The sequence below is a fragment of the Haliotis cracherodii genome, unplaced genomic scaffold, assembly GCF_022045235.1.
Source record: "Haliotis cracherodii isolate W230 unplaced genomic scaffold, xgHalCrac1.p SCAF_4, whole genome shotgun sequence".
Classification (NCBI taxonomy): Eukaryota; Metazoa; Mollusca; class Gastropoda; order Lepetellida; family Haliotidae; genus Haliotis; species Haliotis cracherodii.
This window is the reverse complement of record NW_027266297.1, coordinates 35,398,087-35,410,685: the sequence shown is the minus strand read 5'-3', so window position 1 is coordinate 35,410,685 and position 12,599 is coordinate 35,398,087.

The window sequence follows — 12,599 nt, the reverse complement described above, 5'->3', positions numbered from 1 at the left end:
TTTGATAAGGATATTTTCTTTCCACAATACTTAAAACTGCCCCCTGAGAGGGTATAGAAGTCCATATCATTCGAAGTACGTTATTCCTATCATAGTTTTAATCGTAGAATGTGTGTTCTTTTAAATTTTGGCTAAATTTCCTTATCGTCGCCAACAACTGAAGGGTTGATGTAAATCCTGCTGTGGTCCATGCAGGTATCAAAGGTACTATAAGTCCCCATGGGCCCTAGGATGGTGATCTACCTTCAGATGCTGGCGATCTATAGCCCTTTTTTATATTGTATTGTAATATATAGTGATATCTTTTTATGGTTGTATACTAGTTTTAAATACTGATCTGTGATATTCTAGTTATTTTACTGTCCATCGATAAAAGGTGTTTTTAGTTTTAATATATGTATTAATAATATATAGCTTTTTGTCACGATATGGCTGAAATATTGCCGATGTGACGTTACATATTAACTCAATCACTCACTTAAAACTGATTCTCATAACATGTGAACTGTATATTCAAATATATCGGACATACCTGAGTTTTACAATTGAGGAGTATAGTATATTGCTGACAAGTAGGTAGCCAGAGAGTCGTCAGATCCGGTATTGCAGGTTGACATGGCTTCAATTCTAACAACTTGGTTCACATTTTCAAATGAATGGTTAAAATAGTTCTTTAGTTAATTTCAACAAGTGCACCAACATAGAACAAATGCTTTACACACAGCTGATGTGACATCATGCAAGATTGCAACTTGTATGATGTGTAATGGACATGGTGTCTGTAAGGACATTGACATAGACATATACATTGAACCAATTTACATCCTGGACAGTTCAGGTCATTCATTTTGTTTGTTTAGATTACTTACAAGCTTTCAAAATAGTCCTTTACTTACATTTGCAGGCACGCTCATACAGACAAGATCAATGTATTGACTTATCTAACGGATATTTATACCAAGCAAGTTTAACATTGAAAACGCACGCACGCACGCACGCACGCATGCACGCACGCACGCACGCACGCACGCACGCACGCACGTACGTAGAAATACATATAAATACAAATAAAATTGGGAGGTAGTCTAAATGTGAATTAATTGTTCCTTTTGAGGTAAAAGGTTAGTAGACACCTTATTTTCTGTTCACATTTGTTTTTGAAAGTGGATGAAAATGCAGATCTACAAAACAAGGCGTTTATTTTGTCTCGACTAAATATCGCAATTTTCACAAAGTATTTATTTCCTTGAATTTCGTGCAATAACTAGGACGATTCTGACCCACAATATTTGGTAATTTGGTGTTGTGAACATGTGACTTAAAAATGATTTTACCACATTTTAAATGAATAAAACACAGACAGATGATTAGAAAATTAATAATAACCAATTAATAAATCAAATAATCTGTGAGGTGAAAAGGGAGATCAGCTTGTGCTCAACTCCTGACTATGCCGTTCTTATGATGTTAAACACACTTGAAGAAAATGTATATTTTGGAAGTAAATTTCATATTAATTTCAATTAACAACACATCATTTTATAATACATTAATTACATAGATATCGTATCTAGCCATAAAAAAAGTCTTGAATATCAGTCACAGTTGAACACTTTTTATGAAATCATCTCGTATAAATGAATAAAGACGCTATCTTCGACCTCAGAATAAGAGAAATATACTTGACCAGATTGCAATAACTCTGACCAGGGAATTAATATGGGGACATGAATTGTGTCTATTCCACATGGGTAAGACCATAACATTAGGTTATGTCAGGGATATTCTTGTTTTCTCCAAGGTATCCGTGCTGAATTCTTGACCATGACCTAGTGCCTGGTCCAGGAGTGGGTTCTCGACACCTCGGCTTACTTTAGACTTTACACCTGTCTGTGCAACTAAACGTGGATGTGCCATTACTAAGAATAGGATTGGATTCTGGAAATTCCATCGGGGAAACAATCATCTTTGTATTCGCATTATGGGCGGAACTGCCCTTGCCCTTGTCGTTGGTCCAAACCACAAGTGTATTCTAAACATTAGAGATAAAGTCCCACTTTATGTAATCCAGGTGATAAATATCTAAAGAGAACAGTTAAGCTTTAATGCTTTCCCCTCCCTGTCGGGCACGTGTATAGGAAAACAGACAATGGGTACACGGGTATGTGTGAAAAATCTTGGGGGCACTGCTAGAATTTGCATCTTTGTGACATCCACTGGGGTGGGTACTGAATTAGTCCGGTAAAAGATACTTTGTTCTGCCCTAATTCTGCGGCCAGACGCGATTATTATGGAATTATCAGAAGAATGAAACCACCTTCCTCTGTGTGAGATGTCACGCCATACCGAGCATTGTTCTACGACACAAAGACTAAGTTTACAGCATATCCGGAAATCACTCTCAAAGTATGTTCACAGTATATCCGGAAATCGCTCTCAAAGTATGTCCACAGTATATCAGAAATCGCGCTCAAATCATGTTCACAGTATACCATGCACTTACTCTCAAATTATGTTCACAGTATATCAGGAAATCACTCTTTAAGTATATTCACTGTATATCATAACTCGCTCTCAAAGTTTGTTCACAGTAGATCATGCACTTACTCTCAGAGTATGTTCACAGTATATCAGGGAATCACTCTTAAAGTATGTTCACCGTATATCATACACACACTCTCAAAGTTTGTTCACAGTATATCATGCACTTACTCTCAAAGTATGTTCACAGTATATCAGGAAATCACTCTCAAATTATGTCCACAATACACCAGGAAATCACTCCCTCAGACGGCATAGCAAATATCGCCAATGTCCATTGCCCAGATAGAGAAACGTACTGTGTTGATCTGCATTATGAAAACATTATGAGATGCCCAATTTGTCAGGAAAGTGCCATGTTTATTGATCAAACATCCTCAGTGCATATTGTTCTGGAAATGAACTTTTACCTGATATCATTTGTTTGTTGGCACGTTAACATAAGTTTGTATTTTTTGCCAGAGCGCGAAGAATAAATTGGAAACACAACCTAAAATAGAACCTTCGGATTTCCTTTTGGTACATGCACGTCTAATAACTCCATTAATTAAAACTGTTTGGGGCACTTAATTTTAGATATGATTAAATGAGATATATAGTTATGAAAGACGTTTTCACTTGTTATGAAAGATGTTTATATTACTTTTAATTGTTGAAAAATTAATACCGCAGATAAAATACTACTTAAGAACAGGAACACCCTCTTCCCTTTTTGATCAGAACAATTACTCATTTTAAACCATCAAGTTGTACCCCATACACGTATATAGTAATCAAATCAGGCGTTTGATTTGAAAACTTCCGTGACACACAATGTCCAACAGGCTACAGATGCGCTGTCTGCCTGCTTTGCCAGAGAAATGAAGTGAGCTATGTGACCATCATCCCTTTGATGGTTGAATCAGTCATTTGCAGTTTAAATATTTAAACCATTCACAAACGCTATGTTTTTATTGACAGAAAGTCCAGTGCCATCGTGAGTACATCAGAGGAAGAAGTAGAACTACATCCTTCTCGAGTGGCAGCTTTGTAAATGTTACACCTTGTATTGAAACTCTGACATGTGATTGTTGCCATAGCTGAACATTGAGGAAACAGGTGAACAGCGCGGTCGTCAGTCACTCTCAGTCCAATAGCACAGGTAATATAATCTTGTTAGAAATTTCGCTGAGGAAATGGTTTAGCTGTCTAAACATCATTTTATTGAGATTAGGTGTACAAAATTGCTGAACCTGCTTTGAGATGAAACATTCACAATAGGAGCCGAAATTTATGGATTAGTAGCTTTAAACTCCTTTCCTGGCTTTCTTAAGTTAACAATTTCTGTTGTTTGAAAACCAACTTATCGTATTTACAAATTCTTGTATATCTTTCTGATAAAAGGAAAAGTTGCGTTTGTCCATCTATTGTAAAATCCTTTAAAATCGAAGGTTAGAATTTTGAGACAACCACAAATCAAATTTGCTCAACGTCGGCTGCGTGTCGTCTTGCGACACTTCAGGACGTACTTCCGGTTAAAGCAATCCGCCACATTTGTTGTCAAACGTCACTTGTTTGAGCGTCGGGATATTAACACAAGACAGCGTGGCCACGGGACAAAGACGTACTGTTACTTCCTCACACTTTTAGGGATGGAGTCCCTTATTTGACAAATGAAATGCTTCCACTTTTTCCTGATACGCTGCACTACACTTTCGTGTATTTGTCAAATAAACAGGTGATCTTTTGCCCGCATACAGAATTTAATGCTGAAGTACCATACCTCCCACCATTCGTGACTGACCATCTCTGCAGATGTTCTGTGTTGGGGAAACCAGGTATCTTGAGTAACAGGTGCTGAATTAGCTGTGTAGACAGTCATTCTTTGCATTGTGGCAAAACACTAATCTCTTTGTTTCTTATTTTGTAACCTTTGAAGTATGCTGGGATTAGTGTATAGGTTGAAGTATATGAAGTGATGTTGCTGTGTTATCTGGTTTTCTAGGTTTCTCTATTCGCATGATTTTTCAACACAATGTGAAATTACACGTGCACGTGAATAGGAATTGTCAACATCTAAATGATTCTCTCCGTTTTTATTTGAACTCAGGTTGACACCACTGGCCTGTAATTGGTGTAGGCACATAAGACCTTGGAATGAGTGAGCTTAGATACCAGATTAAGATTCTTGTTCATATCTGAACGGCGATAGATATCACAGGCACATCTTCTACTCATGTGCCTGTGATGTACTAATGCTTGCTTTAATCAAGAATTTTCAATTGATGACAATCTTTATGGTACATATGACCAGATAGACATTCTAATTTTCAGTGATCCATTCATATATTCCCCTTTTACGCCCAGTGGATCTACTTTCGTCGTATAATCGTGATGTTGATATTATATATTTTGTTCAAAATTGTTAACACTAAATGATTGGTGATTAAGTAAGACTGCCATAGATATAGTTACCGTGGTTAAATATGGAAACGGCTTGGCGTCTGGCTTGAAAAAATATAGATATTAAGTTGTCTATTCACAAATCCTTTTGATGAAATTATTATTTCCTTCAAAAAATTGTTTCGGGCTTCATACAATATATCCACATGGGAACACCATATTTTAGGGGATATCAGGATTTGACATAGTCAAAGACGATAATGTAATTGCATATCAATATATTGAATCCCATAAAGCGTATAGAACAACGTGCATATTGTGTATCGTGCCATGTCTATTACTGACATTACCACCAGGGCAGGACACCCGGGGTCAGCGGTTTTGAATTTGTCTTTTCCTATGACTCCGCAAGCATTTGAGTCATTGCATTCATATATGAGTGAGTGAGTGCGTGAGTATGGTTTTACGCCGCTTTTAGCAATATTCCAGCAATATCACGTCGGGGGACACCAGAAATGGGCTTCACGCCTTGTACCCATGTGGGGAATTGAACCCTGGTCTTCAGCGTGACGAGCGAACGCTTTAACCACTTGCCTACCCCACCGCCCCATTCATATATGATATGTTCTGAGTGTATGCAATCGTTATAAAACGTACCTAGTAGCATTAACTCTGAAGTTAAACAATAACTCTGATTAATCGAATTTCTGTAGAACAATTTACACATCGCCTAGTTTCACAAGAAGAAACAGACGCATATATATGGGTATCATGTGGGAGACTGATAATGTACATTAGTGAAACTTCGATTGGTATATAACGTATCTAACGCCATTGATAATGTGTTTGTTTGTTGTTTAACGCCACACTCCGCAGTAGTTTAGCTACATGACGTGACATGCATTAACCAAGTCAGAGAGCCTGACCGCTAGATCCCGTTAGTCGACTCTTATGACAAGCATGGATTGCAGATGACCAGTTCTAACCCTGATCCTACCCAGGGTGCTAATGTATGCTGCAAAGGTCGATCCTTTGTTCTCTTGACTACATAATAGGGGGTATTTGAGATCTATGACGCTGTACCATATTCATTTCATTATTCCCAGTTTCCTTAATCCATGACAGAGATTCAGAGATAAATAGAAAAAAACAGATGAGAAACACTTCCACCATAAGTACGTTATCGTAAGCAAGAACTCAATATAGGATGGCTTTTCATGGAAAGACTTGTGTTTAAATGGATATGGATTTTATCCTCCTCAATGCCATAATATATCTCCTATGCATGCATTATGGTTCCATTGCTGAGCTGAATTTCGTTTCTGACATTGAAAGGCAAATGAATGATTCGGGAGTAGACCTTTTGAAAAACATGAGTAATTGAGAATGCTGCAATATCACTGCAGGGGACACTAGTAATGGGCGTCACACATATTTCCCATGTGTGGAATCAAACCCGGATCTTTGGTTTTGACGAGCCAACGCGTTAACCACTTGGATTTTCAACCGCACAATTGAGCATATCTATACGTACATGGGCACACACTGAAAGGCGTGTGACATTATTTAACATCATGGCTCCCTTATTGTGTAAATGACAGAGATGACCACATCTGGTTTGGTTTGGTCACAACGTTAGATCACGACGGGTTATCATGACGTACCCTACCGGGTGATCATATCACACCTAGACGGTCCATCATGACGTGGCTATTCGGTCAGTCATACCTTGCCTCGGTGATCGCGTTGTAACATACAGTTTTGTTTGTTCTCAACGTTAGATCACGACGGGTTGTCATGACGTACCCTACCGGGTGATCATATCACTCCTAGACGGTCCATCATGACGTGGCTATTCGGTCAGTCATACCTTGCCCCGGTGATCGCGTTGTAACATACAGTTTTGTTTGTTCACAACGTTAGATCAAGACGGGTGATCATACCGTGGAATACCTGGCCTGGGTGAATGTGTCGTTACTTTCAGTTTGGTCACAACGTTTCTAAACGACGGTTGATCATACCTTGCCTTACTGGGTGATCATGTCATGTCGTTCCCTAACGGGGAATCATATCATGACGAGGCCTTCCGTTTGACCATACCTTGCCTTACTGGGGATCATATCATGTCGGGCCCTACCGGGGAATCAAATCATGCCGAGGCCTTCCGTTTGATCATACCTTGCCATACTCTAGAGCCCGATAACCTTCAATCTGAACAGACACAGCTATACATGGAGGCCAAACATTACTGTACCATATCATACAAACTCAGCCAGCTTACAGTGGAGACACGCCAAGACTTGTGTTTTAACTCCCACACAGCATTATATCTCTATTTTCAGCAGTTAGATACAAATAGTGTGTATGTTATCTCCAGATGAATAGAACGCTAAAATATTTTTTTAATCTAAACTGCTCCCCGAAAACATTAATTTGCAAAAACCTACTGTATTACTTTAATCGGATCTGTTTGATTTAAAAAGAAATCTTAACGTGTAAATGAGATTAAATCGTAGTTGACCCTAAGTCCCCTTTTTGCCCATGAGTTCGGAGCCAATTTTTGTTGTAAATTCATCTATCCTGCTTATTGCAAACAGTTTCAATCAGCGTATAGGCACAATTCCGTGTTTGCATATCTATGTTTACCCATCACCATCACTCAATGCTTCGACACCTATGCTGAGACCAATTTCAAAATCGGCATGTTTCGTGTGAAGGTATATTGCTGGTTCTATGTGTTCAAAAGAAAGTCAAATACCTTTGCACTTTGCTAACACATGTAACAAGTGCATGACCAGAGTCTGTTTATACAGGTTCCACCGGGAGCCACCGGGTGCATTCTCTTCTCGACTGAGCGGGATATCAGGACCAATTTAGATTAAGTTCTTGACAATCAATTTTTTATTTAAAAATCTACAATTAAATTTATCATATTTATTTGGGTAACTTTAGTCTGTAAACCTATCGACAACAGCATTCTCAGATGGATCTGTATCTTAGCAGCACGTTTTAAAGATTACTGAATTGATTAGTGTGGTTGTTCCTCTGTTTATGCTTCAAGTTTAGAACAATATCAGGAGTAAGCACTTTTTTGACGAAGCGGGGATTATTTTAAAGTTGAATAACATGTTGGCGCAAAGTTCACTCTGGCAAACTGTCTCTATAATATCAATCACAGATTTGTTATTTGTTTTCTTTCGGAACAGAGAAATTAGCTTATTTTCCAAAGCAAACATCATAAGTGGGTTTAGATCTTTGACAACATAAACCCATACAAGAGGGCTTATATTAAATGATCTTCAGTAAAAGTGTTGCATCATATGTTGAATATTAAAATTTTGTTATTTTGTTGGCATTCAGTTTCTCTATTTCATCCATATTTAGTACGAAATATCAACCTTTTTGCGATATTTGATATCATGGCAGGACATATTAACTGTATAAATATAGAAGATTCGGGTGTTAATTAACTTTTTTGAGTGGTATGTATGACAGATTAACTATAACAGTATGAAAGAATCACTGTTCTTTAACTTCATGGCCTATTTTCATTCATTTAAAAAACACACTGATAAACTATAAACCTATAAACCTGGTAAACTTGGTAAAACATGTAGCTGGTTTCGTGGATACATTTTTATGAATGTTACAAATATGTTGCATCACTTTTAGCAAGTAAAAAGTTAAGAGGCCCTTTGTACAACCCAAGTCTAATCATACATTAACGTTAAATGATGTCTGGACATTTACTACCGGTATTTACAGTGCAAACGGTAAAGTAATTATTTTATCGCTTGTTATAGTAAACAGCTATGGGGAAAGCATCCATCCCTGTCTCACGCAAGTAGTGGTGTCAGTTTGCCGAATTTACCCTCTTGTTTAATGTCACTGTGTCGGTTTGAACGAGCGAACGCAAATCAACATAGTGACTCTTTTATGTTTACTGGACTGATACAGTCGAAATTGACACGGACAGCTGTAAAAAGTTTGACTTTTGAATGTTGTCTTTGACCAGCCTGAATGACCGCTATCGGAAGTTGACCAGTACTTCCGCATTCGCTTATTGCACAGCACACTCGTGTTTAGTATTTACACACACACTGAAATGTCTATATGTTTCGTTGACTTTCAAAAACAAGGGGAGAAAAGGCGTTTAAATTCTTTTATTCGGTGTTTAAATTCGCCATGGACTTAAACGAGCCTGGGATTATATTTGTATTGTGTTTATCATCATTTGCCATCGATATTTTTATATATATAGCTATAGAGTCGGAAAGAGGAAAAGGTTTGCACAACGGTCAGCTGAAAAGAAATAAGCCTTTAAATTCAACCGTCTTTTTATTGAACCCTTATTCAGAGCAGGTATCCTTAAGTCCACTGTTCAAAGAGTACCACCATTAGCTACTGTGGTATTTAAGCCCCACCTGGTGGCATGTCCAGCATAACGACAACTCTCTAAGCCAGAAGATCACGTTCTGGCGATTTCTGGCACCTCTGTTATCCATCAATCCTATAAAAAGGATGATAGCAGAGGTGCGCTTGATTTAAGATTGAGTTGGAAGGACTTTCAGCAAGGCCTAAAACTGCCAAGACAATAAACTGATCTAGGCTTAATTTGGAAGCGAACTGGACTATCAACATGAAATCCAAAAATACCAAATCCAAACCGGATTCAGCGGACCAAAGGTTTAGGCGAACTGAGATCTCTCACTTTGGTGGCATTCTATTTCTGTTGGTTGTAGTGGATTAAAGGTAACCTTGACAATGAAATCAATACACATTACCAATAAAGGTGAGAGCGTAGGGTTTTAATAGGTGGGGTTGTGAGGGTGTCAGTATAAATGTATCCCTGTGAGAAATTAAATACTCATCTTCATTGTTTGTTTAATAACATGTTTTGATACTGGAATACAGAAATTCGGGTGACAGGTCTTCCCTTCGCGCTTCAGTCAATAGTAGCTCGACGTTATTTATTGGTTGTCATGATTGTTTTGGTGAATGATGTGTAGCTGTATTAACCGAAGTGATAGTGCACAAGGTGAAAATGATCTTTTATGTTAGCAGAAGTGGTTATGAATGTTTTGGTCGTTGAAGATGAAGTGTTGTTCTTTGTGAATGTGATCATCATTGTGGTTGCCTTGGTTGTGCCAGCATATCACTCTTCTTCGAACACGGCACACCAATGTTACAATGACAGCAGCAGCAGGATGATGCTCTTCCACTGTATAAGATACATCATATATAAACAAATGCTAGTTGCAATTGAACTTCTTAAACAAAATGCTCAATACTGGATTTAAAGCTTTGGTCCTAAATATTTAATTTCTATAATCTTGCAATAAGATCAATCTGACATTCCACAGACAATGAGAAAACTATTGTATTTATTAGACGTCAAATTTGATAACAAACGGTCTTTGGTTGTCGTAATGTATTTTGATTCATCGTTCATTCCAAAGTGTGCCACCGTTTCACAGTAGAAAGTGAGATCGACGGAAATCTACCAATATTCTTTGTATTTGTCACCAGCATAATTCTCCGTAGACTATCCCATAAAGTCATAATCTGAACATCCTTATCTGTCCAATACATTACCCGTACGTCAGACAACCTCTGTGCTGCATTCATTTAGGATAATATATACTCTGACAGACTTGCTTAGGCAATTGCAGCGTAGTCCCAAAATAGAATGCCTGTAAAAACCAACATGTGCACACAGCTTTCAAGCAATAAAGCAAGTGCATCCCGCAAATCACAAAACACACAGTCTTAAAACCCTTTTTCTCGAGAGACATGGGTAGTCCCTTAGAACAGACAAAAAACGCATTGATGTTGGTTTAATATTTATTGATGTCTATTTGACACTAATCCACATCAGGCAGAAAAAGTTCATCACACTAAATATCGAAATAAATCTAAGGTTTTTCAAAGAGAGCCGTGGGGACTAGAATCTCGGCGATAAACATGCTAAGTGTTTCCTGACCGACTCTAGCCAATACAAACATCGCCTACGAGAGTTTACATGCTGTATTTTCGCTCGGAACACCGCCATTGTATCTAGGCAATGTACGGTTTCATGTAAAAGGGACTGTCTCATTTGTGTACGAAGAATTAATTAGCTTTTCCGCAAGGCGCTTGGAGTCGAGATGTTTACATGCGTTGGTGTACGTTTCAGTTCACCAACAGATTGTTTAATGAAAGTAGTTGGCTTTGCAAGTGAATCGTGTACATATATCTGCATTATTATATTAGTGTGCTTAATTAATATTGTATTCAAATTACAGAAACGTTGTTACATTTTTTCTTGGGGACCTCCCATTACATTTTCTGTTAGACCCACAGCTCTTTACTTTACAGTGCATTTTTAATGCCCCTTCCCCCGTACCCTGAAGTAGTGACGATCAGATGTATTTTTATAAGAGTTACAAGGCATATTTAGCAGATGGCTAATATAAAGTCTGGTTTTAACGCCGCTTGGAGCGTTACGTCAGTTACAATATGTTGTGGCTCTTTAGAAAAACACTCTCCAGCCAACTAATACAATCAACCATGTTAATCAATTCATTTCATTTCAGTGGTTTATTGTATAAAAGGCCACTAGCCCATATACAAGTGAATTACATACACATATAGTTATATTGACAAATAGTGTAGTGTATGGAGTATCAAGACAACAACAACTGACGTAACATAAAAGCATGATGTATGTATGAAGATACTTGTAGTTATAAGTCATAATTTTTGTATATTGTTTGACAGCAGACATATAATGTTATAATGTTATTAGTAGACATACATGAAAATGGCGGGTAAATAGTCCATTCTAATTTTGTTATATACCTGGCAAATAAACTGAAACTGAAACTTGTCTTCAACACCGAGGTTACAGACGGGGCAATCAGGCAATCAGGGCGGTTAGATTTCACGGTTACTGGTTTCACGTGAATCCTTCGGGATTGTCGACATCGGTACATATACCCCACCCCCCCTCCCCTCCCGCACACACACACACACACACACACACACACACACACACACACACACACTCGCACGCACGCACACCAACCTTGTTTATATATAGGCGTTATGTATATAAAGCAACGTTTCCTTGCCTATCATAAACGAAATAACAAGTCCTCACAGTTTATGCAATATAATGTGATCATAGGTTTTACCATATAATTTCAATGTTTTTCATATGTAAAAACGAATCAGGTGAAAGTAAACAAATAAACATCAAACCAATACGACACGTGTATCAATTTCCTTCGAATTATTGTTAATGCGAAAAGTTATCATACAGGGAGCCAAAACAAATTTCAAAGTCAAGTTGAATTTTTTTCCGACTCCAATCAAAAGCCAATAATCAGACCAGCTTCCACTTGTTACGTCAGGAGATTCATCAGCTTCATACTCAGCTGGCATCTCCGGCGGGGGTGGAATTTTCCTGATTATGAATTTATGGTTCATACAGTACATGAAGATTACCACGAAGAATCTAATACACTTGTCTGTCCGTTGAAGAACACTGCCATTGTTGTATATATGAATCAAACCCAAAAACCTCAAACCCCACGTGTTTTAGGGATCAAAAGGCAATGTCTCTATGAGCCCGTAATCTTGTACTGTTGACTTAACTAATACGACCACAAAAGAAACAGAGTTCCGCACAGGGT